This window comes from Triturus cristatus, chromosome 12 (genome assembly GCF_964204655.1).
Source record: "Triturus cristatus chromosome 12, aTriCri1.1, whole genome shotgun sequence".
Taxonomy (NCBI): Eukaryota; Metazoa; Chordata; class Amphibia; order Caudata; family Salamandridae; genus Triturus; species Triturus cristatus.
Window position 1 is genome coordinate 791558541 of NC_140595.1, and position 17174 is coordinate 791575714.

Below are 17174 nucleotides of genomic sequence, written 5' to 3' on the forward strand. Positions count from 1 at the left end.
TGGAGTTGGTAGTTGGCCTAGAAAGTCAGGCCACCACGCGGTAGAAAAGAATGATGGCATCTTGCCTACAATCAGTACCTCAGTTTTATTTCCGTTTAACTTGAGGCAGTGATTGGACATCCAGTGAGCTACCTCTTTTAGACAATCGGAGAAACATGCAGCTGCTTGGTCCTTTTTCTGTGATAGCAGCACAATAAGCTGCGTGTCGTCGGCATAAGATACAATTGACACCTCATGTTTCTCTACACTCTCCGCCAGTGGTCCCACATAAATATTAAATAAAGTGGGGCTCAGAATTGAGCCCTGTGGCACCCCTTGGGACAGGGGAATATTATCGGATATATATATTTGTTGTGAGACTTGGAAACTTCGTGAAGAGAGGAACGACGTTAGCCAGCTTAGAGCCGTATGCCTAACGCCACACGTGTCTAGCCTGTGGAGGAGCTGTTTGTGGGAGACGGTATCAAACGCCGCACTGAGATCCAGAAGGATCAGTGCGGCTGTCTGTCCTTCGTCTGCATGTATTCTCAAAGATTCAGAGGCTATGAGCAGTGCTGACTCAGTAGAGTGAGCCCTTCTATAGCCTGACTAGGAAGGATGGAGTAAGTCATTCCTATCTATGTGTTCCACCAACTGTTTGTTAGTTGCTTTCTCCGCAATCTTTGCCACAAATGGCAGTAATGAGATAGGGTGGAGATTTTTTAATATGGCTTGGTCTAATGATGGTTTCTTTTTAAGTGGCTTGACAATGGCCTGCTTCCATTTAGTAGGGACAGTGCCAGTTTGGAATGAGCGTGAGATATGCCACATTAAGTGGCTTGTGGCCGCCTTGTGAATAAGGGGAAGCCCCTATCGCCACCACGACATCAGAAAAAGTGATGTTGTGGTAGCGACAGGAGCTTGTAAATATGTGCCTGAGTTACTTGCAAAGAGCTGTTGTTGGACGGTTGGGACAGCAGCAACACAATGGAATAAGTGGAGAACGGACTATGGAGACTAGGGCACAGGGTAAGGGTGAGACCCAGGAGGCACAGGTCAGGCAGCAGGGCGTGCGGTAAAGATTCCAGGGCTAGAAAGGCATAGTCAGCCAAGAAGAACTTGTCTAGCAACTTTTGTGTGTTGTAAGGTTCCCTCCTGCCGTAATGCTTTGCTTTGCTCCCTCACCTTTATTTTGCTCCCCCTCGGTCCCCTCGTGTTCGTTTGCTGCAGATTTGTGCTTGTTTTGCCTCTTGCACCGCACTGTGGTAGAAACCACACCATTCTGCATTCTGTACAGTAGCAGCTGTAAGCAGTACAAAGTGGGAGGAAGGGGAGGGGGCAATACAAACAAGAAGACATAATTAAAAATAAAGAAAATTGTACTTGCCTGCCGCTCCGGCGGGCGCCACCGTCTCGCTCCTCTCTCCCGATCCTCAACTCCGGCAGCTGTTGCGCACTGCCCAGGCTCCTAAATACCAATCCCAGCGCTTCTCTCATGCGGGAATACTAATATACTACATACTAGAAGCACTGGGATTGGTCTGAGCGCCCTGGTTCGGCCCACAGGCAGGGGCTGGGAGCCTGTATCAGTTCTCTACCCGGCTGTACAACACAGCCACGTGGAGAAATGCTAAGTGCCAAGACGGACGCCCAAACCATCATACGCACTTATGGTGCCCACCACTACTCCTCCTCCCTGTTCTGACATCACATATCGCAGATCCGCCCCACACTACCTTGGCTCCATAATAAAAATAAAATGATAATAATGTAATGTTGTTAACGCTGTGTTATTATCATTATATTTTTCCTTTTCTACTGCTCAGAGAGGAGTGGGCTGACGCTCCCCCACCTTAGCGCAGGAGCCGCCGCTGATTCTGTGGCCCACCTGTGCCTAGTTTTTAAAGTGACTATCTCGGGTGGACCAGGCTCCCTTCAGAGCCCCAACCTGCTCCTTCTTGAGACCAAACCTGTCTAGAAAAGAGAACACTTATTCACCCTTTTGCATGAAGCGCACTTAGGGTATGGAGGTGTACGGCTCCTCCATCACACCCAACACACGATCACACTGAACCCTCTCTTACAGAAACGTATGAAAGAAGAGGACATGAAGGTGACTCCAACGACACTCCCACCTCCAACTATCCACCTGACTCTCTGTAATACCTGATGATGTAGCTTCAGCAAAATTGTGTAGCTATAACAAAAGTACTTTTGTCCGTATTACCGTAATCAGTTCAAACCCACATGGTTTTCTGTGCCACTAAATTTCAATTTGTTGACTGCTTATTTTGCTTCTCATGTCACCCATACCAACTTACCTCTGTGAAACCCTGCAACACAACAGGAAACCATGTAACTAAGAAACCACAAACAGGGGGGAGGAGCCTAGCGCGCAACCAAGATGGCCGCGTAGGTGCGAGGCTCCCGAGGACCTCCGCAACCTCCTACGTTTATCCTGTCTTCATCCTGAATCGGTTGAGGGGACTGTGTCGGTGAACCTGAGCCGAGGTGGTACCCGTTTTCCGTTTTTGAATCGGACCCCGGGGGCCGGGGTGAGCATCGACTGAAGTTTGCGGCCTTCTTCTCTCCTGACCCCGGACTCGAGTTTGGGGGTGACCCAGTGGCGAAGTGAATAACAACGGCGGGCCGGGCCTGGCGAGTCGTGTACCCCACACTTTCACTTTCGCTTTTGAGTCCCCTTGCCGTCATCGCGAGTGGGATTACGGCGCTTCTTTGTCTGGTGGTGGCCTCGCTGGGGGACCCTGCCTGCCTGCCTGCGGGGACCCGCTCCGCCTTCCTGAGGTGACCCCCGGGGCTCACGGCCTTGATTGCTTGCTCTCCACTGCGTGACTGGCGGGGGTGCGAGATACGCGACGATTGCCACGAAGCAGGATGGAGATCGGCTGAAGGCCAAATCGACCCGGCGTGGCACCGCACCTCAAGTCAACATTATGGATCGCTACACCCTCCCGAAGGGGTCTCCCGGCGGATCGCACAAGTCTTCCGAGTGTCCCCCGGATGCCCCGGATTTGCCTACGGATCTGACTTTGCAGGACGTCATGGGCGCCATTGCTGAGATGAAGACCTCAGTAGGCCAACAATTCGACACCTTGGCGCACAAACTCGATGCGGTCCTCATCGATGTCAACCTTGTTAGAGCAGATCTATCTAAGACAAATGACCGGGTAGACTCCTTGGCCCATACCGCGTCGGGCCTCACGACTGAGGTAGCGGCCCTTCAGACGGAGGTGCGCCGGCTCCGGCAGGCAAGTGCGCTCACGGATCGGCGCCTGGAGGACTCCGAGAGCAGGGCCCGGAGGAAAAACATTCGCATTATCGGAGTGCCCGAGGGACGGGAGGACTCGGCGGCGGATCTCTTTGTGGAGGACCTGATTTCTACCCATCTCCAGCCTCGAGGACTGAGTAAATTCTTCGCGGTGGAGAGGGCCCATAGAGTTCCTGGCGGCAGACCGAAGGTCGGAGCTCCTCCGCGGCCTCTTATTGCCCGTATCTTCAACTTTCGGGATAGGGATGCGATTTTGAAAGCTTCCAGACTGCAAGGGCCGCTTAAGCTGGAGAACATGGAGGTGAACTTTTATCCTGATTTCACGCAGGCGGTCCAGAAGCAGAGACTGAGTTTCATGGGCGTCAAGCGGCGGCTTCGAGACATGAACTTAAAATACGCCATGCTTTTCCCGGCCAGGCTGCGTGTGGTGGCTGATGGTCGCACTCACTTTTTTGACCGTCCCGAGGTGGCCGGGGACTGGTTGGACACTTTGTCTGGGGGACATGATCGGGATGGGATGGGGGCGGCGGGAGGAGAGTGCCCACCGGACCGGGTATGAGGTATTGACACTGGGGCTCATTCCTGATGATGCCACCTTTCGGCCAGGCTTAGGGTCTCTTGACTGTTGTGTCTTGTTTCCCCTCCGTTGGAGGTGATGCTGTGTCTCGAGGGGGTTCTCTTTCCTCCTCTAGGGGGTCTTTGTAGTTTAGTTTACACAGGGGCGACAGGCACACTGCAAGTTGGGGGGGCTATTTGGGCTCATGCAGGGGTGCAGGGAGGGGGGAGTTTTGTTTGGGATGTTGGGTTGGGGTTGGGTATTGTTTATTTGTACCACAAGGCAGAAGTATTGTTGTGCTATCGTTAAAGTGCTCTCTGGGGGGAGATTGATCGGTTTTGGCTATGATGGGGGGTAGGGGACTGAGCCTTTTGTCCTGGAATGTCAATGGACTGGGGGACAGGATAAAACGGGGAGTGGTCCTGCAGTTCTTAAAATGAATTTCACCTGATATAGTATTTCTGCAGGAAACACACCTCATTGGAAACTCCTTTCGTGCCATGAACAGACGGGGCTATCGCCTTGCAGCCCACTCGGGCTTCACATCTGGTTCGAGGGGTGTGGGCATTATGGTTAAAACCTCGCTCCTGTTGGAGGTTGATGAGGTGCTCCATGATGATAGGGGACGATATACGGCTCTGGTGGGTAGATTGGAGGGTAAAGTGATTGTTTTGGTTTCTGTTTATGTCCCGCCAGGGTTGCAGACAACTACTTTTGCTGATTTGGGGCGCCTTCTTCTTGGCCTGCCGGAGGGGATTCTAGTGGTTGGGGGGGATTTTAACGCTGTAATTTCTGGAACTGAGGATCGTCACCCTCCCAGGGATCTCCCCCGTGCCCAAGCTTGGTTATCTGGCCTCTTGGATACCCTGGGGCTGGTGGATTGTTGGCGGCTGAAACACCCTACGCAGATACAATACACCTTTCATTCCGGGGCTCATGGTAGTCTTTCGAGGCTTGATTATGTTCTGACGCCAGCAGCACAGGCAGGGAGGGTCGGGGAGGTACGACATCTGGCTCGGGGTATTTCAGATCACTCCCCGCTCCTGTTGTACTTCGACATTGTCCCGAGGGGGGAGGGGAGGGTGGTCCCGATTAATTCCTGGTACCTGCGTGACCCCACAATTCGCGCTGATTTGGTTAAATCTCTTGAGCGATATTTTGAAGACAATGTGGGGTCTGTGTCGTCTGCTGTTTCTTTGTGGGAGGCGTTTAAGACGGTACTCCGAGGGGAGGCCCTGTCCCTCATTTCCCATTCCCGGAGGCGCGAGCGGGAGGAGGTGACCCGTATCGAATCTGAGATAACTGAGTTGGAGGGTGATCTTGAGTGTGGGGTAACGGATGAAAAACTGCATGCTCTCCGACTCAAACAGGCGGACTACAAGGCCTTAGTCACGGAGGCAGCCAGGGGCCTGAGTAGAGAGCAACAGGGGCGACTGTATGATGTGGGTGATAAGGCTGGTAAATTGATTGCGTGGCTGGATAAAAAGGAGAGAGCGAGTCAAGTTGTCCCGTCGATTGAGAGACTGGATGGTGTGTGTGTCACTGAGCCGGAGGAAATTGTTGAATGTTTCGCTGAGTATTTCCGTGGGGTGTATTCCCCGGTATCTTCCCGCTCGGAAGAGGATTCCCATGACCTGCTTAAAGACATTGCGCTGCCTTCCCTTTCGGAGGAGGATAAATTGTCGTTGGACGCGGCCCCGACATCTGAGGAGATTGCCCTCGCCATACGTTCGGTCGCCTCTGGCAAGGCCATGGGTCCTAATGGCCTTCCCATTGAATTGTACAAATTACGACCGGATACGCTGGCTCCGCATCTCCGCGCTATGTTCCTCGCGGCCCGGTCGGCGGGTTCCCTCCCGCTGGACCAGCGTCTTGCCACTATTGTGGTTATTCATAAGGAGGGGAGGCCGCGGGATCGGGTCACGTCTTACAGGCCCATTTCGTTGTTGAATGCGGAGCCGAAAATTCTCGCCAAGCTAATCGGCTAATCGGCTGGTTGGCGTGGTATGCGATCTGATCCACCAGGACCAGTCCGGCTTTATCCCTCATCACAAACACTGTGCTTAACTTGCGGCGTCTGCACGGGGTGCTCGCGAGGGTCCCGTTCATACGAGAACCAGCCATTTTGGCGTCCTTGGACGCCACTATGGCGTTCGACACGCTTGAGTGGCCATATATTTGGGCGACGCTGGCTAAGTTTGGGTTTGGCCCGGGATTCATTGTCTGGGTTAAACTGTTGTATTCCGGACCGCTGGCGCAGGTGGCGGTGAATGGTAGAGTATCGGCGCCGTTTGAACTGGGCAGGGGCACGTGGCAGGGCTGCCCGCTGTCGCCGCTCCTTTTTGCGCTTGCCTTGGAGCCCCTGGCGGAGTGGCTGCGGTGGCACCCTTCGATTCGTGGTCTCCGATGGACCCCCGAGTATGAGGATCGCGTATCCCTTTACGCGGACGATATTCTTTTGTACCTTGCTTACCCGCGCAAATCACTGATTGTGTTAGTGGATGTGTTGCGTTCATTCGGCCGCAACTCCGGCTTAGTTATCAACTGGGCTAAATCCTGTGTGTATGTCCTCTCGGGGGAGGCTCCTATCCTTCCGCGGGGTTGTCCTATCCAGGTTGCTCCGCAGGGATTTAAGTATCTGGGTATCTTTATTACCCTGGACGCTGCGGCCCGATATAAACAGAACTTACTCCCCCCCCCTCCAGCGCCTGAAGGAGGATGTGGCGCATTGGAGGCGCTTGCCGCTCTCACCGCTCGGCCGTGCGGCACTGTTTAAGATGATGTCGTTGCCACGTTTCTTATACGCTTTACAAAACATGATGGACGTCGTCCCGGCGCGCTACTTTCGGGAGGTGGAGGGTCTGCAGCGCCACCTGTTTTGGGATGGGAGGCCGCGTATCGCCCTCGCGAAGCTTACGCTCCCGTGGTATGACGGGGGGGTCGCCCTCCCAGACATCAAACGGTATTACTGGGCCTCCCAACTGGCTGCGATAAACCACGGCCTTTATGGGCCCGCCCTTAACCCGGCTTTTGAAATGGACAAACTGTTACTGCCGGGTGGTGACTATAATCGTGCGCTTTACTCTACATCGCTCGACGCACGTTTGACGGGCCCTACGCGGGTCGCGGTACGGGTGTGGCACGCGGCAAACTTGGCTATGGGGTGGAAGGATCGGTTGACCCGGGCGACGCCACTGTATGCATCTGAGCGACTGGGCTGCTTGTGGACCTCGAAAGGCTTTGAGAAGTGGGACATGATAGGCATCAGCAGGGTGGGCGATCTCTGGACGAGGGGGGGATTCAAAACGTTCGATGTGCTGCAGAAGGAATTCCAGTTGCAGGACAGGGAGTACTTCCGATATGTACAGGTTCGTCACGCGCTGTGTTCTGTATTCCCGGATGTTGCCTCCATCCCGGAGTGCTCCCCTCTGGAAGATAGAGTGCTAGATGGGCATGTACCGGATGGCACTATCTCATTGATTTATAAAAAGCTCATCAACGATCGCTCCGGACTGCTGACTGGCCTTCGTGAGGCATGGGTCGCCTATGGATTGGAGCTGGATGACGAGGACTGGGTGTCTGCGGTGGCCTCCCCGAAAGAGGTGGCCATACCGGCCCGCCTTCGCTTCGTCCAGCTCAAAATACTCCACAGGGTCTATGTTTCGGGGCCGTGTCTGATGCGTATGGGATATGCCGTGGATGGACTGTGTAAGCGTGGGTGTGGTTTGTTAGGGACCTTTATCCATATTTTGTGGGAATGCCCGGAGGTGGCGCGATTCTGGCGTGGTGTACATGCGGTGTTGCAGGCGGTCACGCATGTGGCGCTGTTTTCCGAGGCTAGGAGATGTCTGCTAAATGTGTGGGAGCCGACTGATTATACGGTGCCGCAGACGTGGTGGGTGACTCTGGGATATATGGTGGCCAAGCGTGACATAGCACAATTGTGGGGCTCCCAGAGGTCACCAACGGTTTCGGTGTGGAAGGACAACATGGATTGGTGTATGTTTCGGGAGAAGGTAGTGTATGTGGCGAGAGGTAAGCCTGGGAAATGGGTGAAGGTGTGGGGCCCCTGGAACTCCTATCGTGGTGGGATTTGTACCCCGCCGCTGACGCCTGACTTGGCAGTGGCCCAGTCTCCCTAGTCTGCTTGTCACCTTGGTTCTGGGCATTGTGTCTACTTTGTTTCTGTCCCGGCCTGTCCCCCCCCCCTATTCCTGTGGGTCGGTAGGGTCCTCCCCAGGGGAGCTTATAATGCTGCTTTGACTTTTGCTGCCTTGTGAATTTGTTTGTGGTTTCTTATAAAAAATGGAACCGCCATTTGGGGGGTCCGGCCGGTGTGGCCGCCAACGCTTCCCTCGACTTCTGGGACCTTTATCACTTGCCGCTTGTGTTTAATAACTGTATTTTATGCTCTCACTGTTTGCTAGCGGCCGGCCTGAAGGTTGTAGGCCCATCTTTGTATATCTTTTGCATTCTGTAATAAAGGTTTCAAAAAAAAAAAAAAAAAAGAAACCACAAACACATAAATGCATAATACAGTGAATTAGCGTCTTAACATAGAGCCAATATATCATTATTAAAATAAACAGCACACTTTTCAGTAAAAAGTGCACAGCAAGTTTTTAAAGTATTGGATTAATAAAGTTGGTCGCATTCTTTAACTGGGCAGGTAAAACTTTTTAGATAAGTGTCTAGAATTATTTAAACATTTATTCTGAATGTTTTTAAAATGTAGATATGTAATTTAATAAAGTGTGTGTAATTCCTGAATAAAGTGTGAAATTCTTTAAGAAACAGTGGTGAATTGTTTAATAATGTGAGCCGAGTTGTTTAAAAAATATGTGAATAATTTGCTGGTAATTTTATAAAAAGTAGCTTGAATTTGTTTGAAAAGTTCCCTAAAACTTTTTTAGGATGTTTCAGAATTATTTATTATAGACAGCAGGATTCTCCAATAAAGTGTACATTGTTCCTACAGTGTTAAACTTTTCTAACAGGTGTTTTACCTCTCTGAAGCCTGCTGGTGGCTTCGTTTGGCACCCGTCTATACGACCTCTGGGAGTCGCGGACGTCTGGATCTAAGCCCGCCTCTGGCGGATCCTTCCTGCAGTAAGCTCCACCCCTCTGTCCTTCACCGCTGCAGAGGCTCAAGAACCCGCCTGGCGGGGAACATGAAGTCAATGGGTGCTGGTCTGAGGGACACAACGCAGGTCTTCCTTGTAGCTCTCGTGGTAGGAGGAGCTTCAATCTCACGGTATCAGCTGACGCAGAGCAGGTACCAGCAATGGAGACTGATGCTTCCTCACCTGCAAAACACAATGTGAGACTCAGAAGGATACTGGTGGGGTGGAGACAAGCAAGGAGGGAGGGGGGACAGGGCATAGTTGGAAACATCTGCAGGGAGCTCAGGGAGCATGGAAACATAGGGGTTCACTTTTAAGATGCATAGTCTTAAGAAATGTCCATTTTAGATGAGAAACATGTGACCTCTTGTTGGACTTGGCCCTTTTTGGCTAAAGTTCCCTAAACTTTTTGTTTTCCCCCTAGACCTTTTTTCTGACATGGTGTTGCCAACGTAGATGCTTTGGGCACTTTGCCACCGCTGATCAGTGTCAAAGTGCAAGTGCTCCCTGTAAAAAGTGTAATGGTAATTGGTTGTCCATGATTTGTGTGTTTGCCTTACTAGTAAAGTCCCTAGTAAAGGGCACTATGTGTGCCAGGGCTGGTAATGCAACTGCTACTAGTAGGCCTGCTGCACTAATTGTGCCACCCACACAAGTAGCCTTAAAGAGGGAACTTAGGCCTGCCATTGCAGTGCCTGCGTGCAGTTTGTTAAACTGCCATGTTTTTCTGACAAGTGCACTCACTTGCCAGACCTTACCCTTCTCTTTCTATGCACATCAGACACCCCTATGTTAGACCCAAGGTACCCCCTGGGACAGGGTGCAGTGCATGTGAAGGGTAGGACATGTACTAAGGTGTGTACCATGTCCTGACAGTGAAATAATATCCATTTCGTTTTTCACTGTTCAAAGGCCCTCTTGCCCATAGGACAGAATGCAGAGGCTGTGTAATATGTTTTCCAGCCTATCTTCCCAAAGGCTTAAGATGGAGGGGTTAAGTTATGAAGGTGTTTTTTGCATTGTGTGTTTGGAAGCCACTCTTTTAGAAGTGGCTGGGTTTTTGTGCTCTAACATTTCTGTGTGTCTCTGCCTGGTTGTGGATAGACTGTCTGGATTTGAAAGTGATAGGATCTGGGGAATGTCTTGACCCAGGGGAGGAGGTGAGACAGCAAAAGGCTGACCTGCATCTGGAGTGTAGGGGGAGGAGTAGCCCCTAGAGGTGAAGAGGCCTGGGTTGTTGCCATAAATCAATGGTCCCATCTCCTGATGAGTGATTGAGAATCCAGACCCCCACTAATCAAAGGAAGAAGGTGTCACTGGCAGGGAGGCACCAAGAACTAGTTTGAACAGGGGTCAGTGCCCCCCTGAACACAAAGACTTCAAAGACATTTAGGGGTATAACTATGAGAGCTGAAGCCCCTGAACTTGGGAGAAATGGATTGATCAAGTTTGAACAAGACTGACGCTTCTTCATGGTCAAGAGGAACCTAGGCCAAGGAAGAAACAACTGAATAGACTGAAGGAAAGGACTGACCCTTTCTGTGTGTTCTGGGGCTGGCCTGCAGTTTGCTGTTTTAACCAAGGAGAGGCTAAAGGGACTTTGCTGTGTGCTGTGTCCCCCTGCTTGAAAGGACTTTGCTGTGTTCGGAAGTAACTTATCCCCAAGGGCCCGAGGTGAGCTGGCTCCCTGTTGTGGAAACTCAGGCACACAAAAGTTTCCAGGAGAGTTTCAGCGTCGCTGTGTGCCTGTGCTTTTTGCAGCCTGAGACCCTCGTAAGAAGTGCCCTGTGATCGTGGGCACCTGGAGTCCAAGCGAGTCTCAGCGACGCTGTGTGCGTGTGCTTTTTGCAGCCTGAGCCCTGTGTGAGGATTGTCCTGTTATCGTATGCACCGGAGTCCAAGTGAGTCTCAGTGACGCTGTGTGCGAGTGCTTTGTGCAGCCTGAGACCTTCGTGAGGATTGCCTGGTTATCGTGCACACCCGGAGTCCAAGTGAGTCTCAGCGATGCTGTGTGCGTGTGCTTTCTGCAGCCTGAGACCTTCGCGAGGATTGCCTTGTTAACGTGCACACCCGGAGTCCAAGGGAGTCTCAGCAACGCTGTGTGCATGTGCTTTGTGCAGCCTGAGACCTTCATGAGGATTGCCTTGTTATCGTACACCCAGAGTTCATGTGAGTCACAGCGACGCTGAGACCTTGGTGTGGAGTGCCCAGTGATCATGCACCCGAAGCTCGAGTGAGCCTCTGTGACACTGTGTGCCTGTTCCATGTTGCAGCCGGAGATCTTCGTAGCATCAGCGGCCCGGACCGGCAGCCCTGGAGGAGCTGAGATGCCGGCTCAAGCCCCCCCTTGCCAGAGCGGGACCTCGAACTGACCTCGTTGAGGGAGGGCCCAAGTCCCACTGCCCAGAATTCCCAAAGATTGCATCGGAGGCCCAAGTCTCTGGAAGAGGAGTGGAGAGCGAGGTCGCACCCCCCAGGTAACGTCTGCCGATGCCTGGGGCCAGGTGCGGGCTCGGAGTGAGACACTTTCGGCCTCTCCATTCCTGCAGCGTGAGCCTCTGCTTCGGCCAGCGTGAGCCTCTGCTTCGGCTCGTGTCGCGGCCCGTACTTGCCAAAGGAGTGGCAGTACCAGGGCCGGAGTGCGGAGCTGCACTTTTTGTTTACCACATACCGGTGTGGGGGTAACTGTTGACAGAGGCTGACTGCGAGTCAGCACGAGTGGTGGAGAGACCGCCTAAGGCACCGTGATTGGTGCTGGAGTGTATTACGCATTGCATTATTTCTGCATAACAAACTACCTGATTGTCGTATCACGCATTGCATTTTTTCTGCATAACGAACTACCTAATTGTCGTATTAAGCATTGCATTGTTTCTGCATAACAAACTACCTGATTAGTGTATTACACATTGCATTATTTCTGCATAACGAAGTACCTGATTGTTGCATTACGCATTGCATTATTTTTACATTGCAAAGTGCCTGATTCTAGCATTGCGACCTGCATCATTTTTACATTGTAAATTGCCTGATTCTAGTATTGCGACCTGCATCATTTTTACATTGTAAATTGCCTGATTCTAGCATTGCGACCTGCATCATTTTTACATTGTCAATTGCCTGATTCTAGCATTGTGACCTGCATTATTTTTACATTGTAAAGTGCCTTATTGTAGCATTACGGACTGTATAGCATTGCAGTAGGACTGCGGTGGAACGTTTAGAAGTGCTCATTAATATCGACAGAACTTACAAGGGCTGGCTGGCCTAATAACCGGCCAGGAGGAATATTACAAATACGCATATGTTGGATTTATATCATGTGGTCTTATCGTATATCTTTTTATATAAATTTATACTCGTTTTTATGAAACTCGTGTGGAGTACATTTGTGGTGTCATCATTGAGTTGCTGTGAGCGTGGTTGCAAATACTTTGCACATTTGCCTTGAAGATAAGCCTGGCTGCTTGTGCCAAGCTACCAAGGGGGTGAGCGGGGGCTATCTGAGAAGGTATCCTTCCTTTCCCTAATGTGGAAACGAGGGTCCCTATTTGGCCTAAGGTACCTACCTCCGCCAACCAGGGATCCCGGGTCTAACACCACTAAACAAGAATGTGAAAATTTTCCAAGTATTACATGTCAAAGAGCATAACCATCTTTGTTTGGTGTTACAGGAGGGAAATTCGCCACCCAATAGAGTTAGCATTGAAAGCACAGATAAAATATATTTGTGATTGATACAAACATAAACAAGCATTGGCACAGCCAATAGGTCTCGCTTTTGGGACCTTATAAGTGTTTAGTCATGCAACACTTGATGTTGTTTAATCAAGGATATTGTGCTGGATAACTAAACACTTATAATGTCCCAAAGGTGAGGCCTAGTGTGGCTGCTGTGCAGCATGCTGAGAAGTTGTAATTAAAAAGTATAAGAAGCACTGAGTGATGCTGTGGTGTAGTTGAGTGATGCTGTGTTGGCCCTGAGTTATGCTGTCGTGGCATTGAGTGATGCTGTGCTGGCCCTGAGTGATGCTCTGGTGGTCCTGAGTGATGCTGTGGTGGTGCTGACTGATGCTGTGGCGCTGCAGAGTGATGCTGTGGTAACATATAGTGATGCTGTGGTGTTCCTGAGTGATGCTGGGGTGTTCCTGAGTGATGCTGTGGTGGTGCTGACTGATGCTGTGGTGGCGTTGAGTGATCCTGTGCTGCCCCTGAGTGATGCTGTGGTGGCCCTGAGTGATGCTGTGGTCGTGCTGACTGATGCTGTGTTGATGCTGATTGATGCTGTGGCGCTTCAGTGTGATGCTGTGGTGGTACTGAGTGATGCTGTGGTGTTCCTGAGTGATGTTGCGGTGAAGGTGAGTGATGCTGTGGTGGCCCTGAGTGATGCTGTGTTGGTGCAGAGTAATGATGTGGTGGTGCAGAGTAATGCTGTGGTGGGGCTGACTGATGCTGTGGTAGCGCTGAGTGATATTGTTGTGTCCCTGAGTGATGCTGTGGTGGTGCTGAGTGATGCTGTGGTGCTACTGAGTGCTCCTGTGGTGTTGTTGAGTGATGCAGTGTTGGCCCTGAGTGATGCTGTGGTGTCGCTGAGAGATGCTGTGGTGGTGCTGAGTGTTGCTGTGGTGGGGTAGAGCGATGTTGTGGTGGTGCTAAGTGATGCTGTGGTGGTGCTGAGTGATGCTGTTGTGGTGCTGAGTGATGCTGTGGTGGCCCTGAGTGATGCTGTGGTGGCCCTGAGTGATGCTGTGGTGGCGCTGAATGATGCTGTGGTGGCGCTGAATGATGCTGTGGTGGCGCTGAGTGATGCTGTGGTGGTGCTGAGTGATGATGTGGTAACACTGAGTGATGCTGTGGTGACGCTGAATGATGCTGTCATGACGCTGAGTGATGCTGTGGTGGCGCTGAGTGATGCTGTGGTGGTGCTGAGTGATGCTGTGGTGGCATAGAGCAATGTTGTGGTGGCGCTAAGTGATGCTGTTGTGGCGCTGAGTGATGCTGTTGTGGCGCTGAGTGATGCTGTGGTGGCCCTGAGTGATGCTGTTGTGGCCCTAAGTGATGCCGTGGTAGCGCTGATGCAAAAGGTCTCGCAACTGCGATATTTTGAGGTATTTGCATTGTAAATGACAATGCCTTTTATTTACGTGTTTAAAAAACCTGCAATAATAAAAGGCATGGTCATTTACAATACAAATAGGTCAAAGTTTCTAAAATGCGAGACCTATTGCATTGAAAATGCTTTTTTTTTCAAACAGATACGTTCTTCCATAAGAAGGAGCGTGCAATAAGGAATCGCAGAGCCCACAGGGCACTTCCTGTCAGGTTAAACTACACTAACAGAGCCCGCTGCATAGAATCGATTGACGATACAACAGAACGTGCTAAACAGACCCTGCCAAAACGAGAACTAGTTAATTAGGAACATAAAAAGCAAGCAACGAGCCTCTACCTGACACTGCACTGAATTCACACCACTCCATTTTGGGGGACTGAATAGATTTAAAACCCGTCAGTTAGGGTTCGAATCCGGTGATGGACAAACTGGGGTCTTGCGTCAGTGTAGTAGCGAACTAAGTAAGGGGAGGTGAGGTGAGGGATAACAAGACTGGACATGTACATCACTACCAAATGGCACCGCTGGATCAGCGAGTTCGAAATTAAATAAAGCACGTGATTGCCTTATCCAAACAACTGCAAATAGTCACAAAGCTGTAATACATTCTCTAACCCCAGAGCGGCAGCCTCAAGAACTGTGAAAGGCAAGTCTAAAAGCTGAGCTCGGCAACACTAAAGAGAGAGGCTGATGACTGAAAAACAAGGGATAAAAGGGCCTCGAAAAGAAGTAACCGACTCGTTATGCTGTGGGAAATCAGATTTGGCGTCAAAGTGCGAAATGCCACACAGAGCGCTAACAAAGGTTAGATGAACAGAGATATGAATGCGGCTAGCGTAGCTGTGAAGTAGCAGTAAGTACTTGAAGGAAAGGCCTTTGCCCCAAGCAAGGCATAACAAAGCTCGGCTGCTGGGAGCAATCTATTTTTTCATTACATGGAGGGAAAGGTGGAGGAACAGAAGTGGGGGAGCAAAAGGAGAGACAACAGGTAAAGACAAACAGAAGGGGAGCAACTGAAAGTAGAGAGCATTGGCCGCGTGGCAGTAAAAGTAACGCAGAGCGGCCATAAAAGCGAAAGTGATCGCGATCGCGATGACGCGCTAAAGCACGAGTTTTCAAAGTGCTGCTGAAGGCTAGCAGTTCACGCATGCACGCTCGCGTGAACGCAAGCGCTAGGCCAGCCAGCAGTACTTTGAAAACTCACCTCCAAAATGTCTGTCCGAGCCAGCGCATGCGCTGGGCTCAGCGAGACCTAAAAAGACAACCGTTGCATGAATATAACTTGTTTTCTCACAGATTTATTATGATCTCTGCCATCTTTTTTTTAAACACCAAATAAAGCACACCTGAGATTTAAGTTATAGTTAATCAGATTTACCTGCGGCCATTACTTTTGTTTTTAAGTCCCTATATTTTATCCCAGTGGTCGGGCCCTTTTGGTCGGCCCCATCTTTCAAATATCATAGGGTGATTTACAAAATTAAAAACAATCTTGCTGCAGGGTTTCTCAGTGGAATGTACGAGAAGCCTCCGGTGAGGCAAGAGTTGGTTTGCTCCATTTTAGCTTCATACACAGGACCTATGTAGCCCCAGGGATGCTGCACAAAATTGACCTCACAAAATCCATGGCCTGCCCCGAGTGCGGGGAGGAAGAGACCACGTAGCTTCACTTGGGGCCTGGTGTATCAAAGGGTTTTAATCATTCTGGCTCATGTTTATCATAGTGTTGCATCGCCCTTGCGCCACGCAAGGGGGCACGGGATGACGCAACACCAAAGTCGGATTTATCAAGCCACGTAAGGCCACCTTGCGGGCCCGGCATGGATTGATAAATCTGGAGAAACGCAGAGCAGCTCAACTCGCTGCTGCACAGTACTCTGCCCCAGGGAGGCGTTCTATGGGTGGGGCCTGGGTGTCCCCACGCATCCACCCGTGGTTTTGGCACATTCCCAGTGGTGAACCTGGGATTGCATCAAAATGCTAGACCTCCACAGGGGAAACGGAGCAGGAAGAAGTATCTTTATTTTTCCATGTTTTTCCTCTATGTCTGCTGCACACAAAGAAAGAGGAAAATGCCTCTGAGGATTGTTTTTGTGCAGGCAGGCCCTATAAACAATCCTGCCTACAGTGCAGGTACACTTGCACCATGATGCAAGGGTGCCTGCATTGGTGCAAGGCAGCACATTGTGCGCCAGTGCAAGGAAAGGAAAGGAATGCGCCTCATAATGTTGCATATTGCAATCCTGCCCTTTCCATCTCATGCAGCGCAGCAAGGCGGCTTGCAGCGTTGCGCTGCGAGACAGTATGATAAATCCGGGCCTCAGAGTCCATGGGAAAATGTTTCAGTGCGTCTGGGCATTGGTGTGGAGCTGTACAGGGAAGGAGTAATCCATGGGTATAAATGACATAAACAGGCCCAGGTACCATCAGTTCGAAGCACAAAATCAACAGCAGATCCAGGCAGTCGGCCTTGCTTCTGGACAAACGACAGACAGGGGCCACATGGTGGAGAGTCAGAGGGCCCACACTGTCCAGCTGGATGAAAGAGTGGTCCCTGGCAGAGGGAATTAGAATGAAACTCCCTGGAACTGATGGAAAGTGACCAGAGGACCTAGATGATTGGGAAGGAGCATCGACCAACTTGCTCTGCGCCCTTCCTGATGCACGAGCACAGTGAACGACACATCGAAAGCTGCGTTTGCATTTGCATCTGTACTGCCCAATATACACTTCCATTTAACGCTTGTCACTCTACATAATATCTTAAAGGCACTATCATTACTATGTGTGAATTAACACCAGGCGCAAGGGAGGACTTCCATGCGTTAAAAAATAAAGCTATGCATTGGTTGAACCTAAATAGACCCCTCCCTGCACACATAAACGGGGAAATTCTTATGGTGAGACGTACATGTTGGGTAGGTACTAGACCTAAAGATAAGAAGGGCGATGTGATAATCATAAATTTCAGAGATCACAGAGCGGTCAGATGCATAGGTGATTGGTTCGAGGCAAGAGGGGAGGTCGCAATTGCTACACACCTGGTTGACTATTTTTACCCTAGAGAACTGATCGCCTACTCCACTCCAGATGTTAAACAAGATCTTCCTATGA

General features: G+C 50.7%; 1 protein-coding gene across 2 annotated transcripts in view; it reads right to left on the reverse strand.

Annotated features, from left to right (window-relative positions):
- The window catches only part of LOC146782864 (monocarboxylate transporter 13-like), a 131961-nt gene that overhangs the window by 79882 nt on the left and 34905 nt on the right, over nt 1-17174 (reverse strand). For both annotated transcript variants that reach the window (XM_085637668.1, XM_085637667.1), the window contains exon 2: nt 8831-9130. The gene's annotated coding sequence lies outside the window, so the exon portion shown is untranslated. The remainder of the gene's footprint in view (nt 1-8830; nt 9131-17174) is intronic.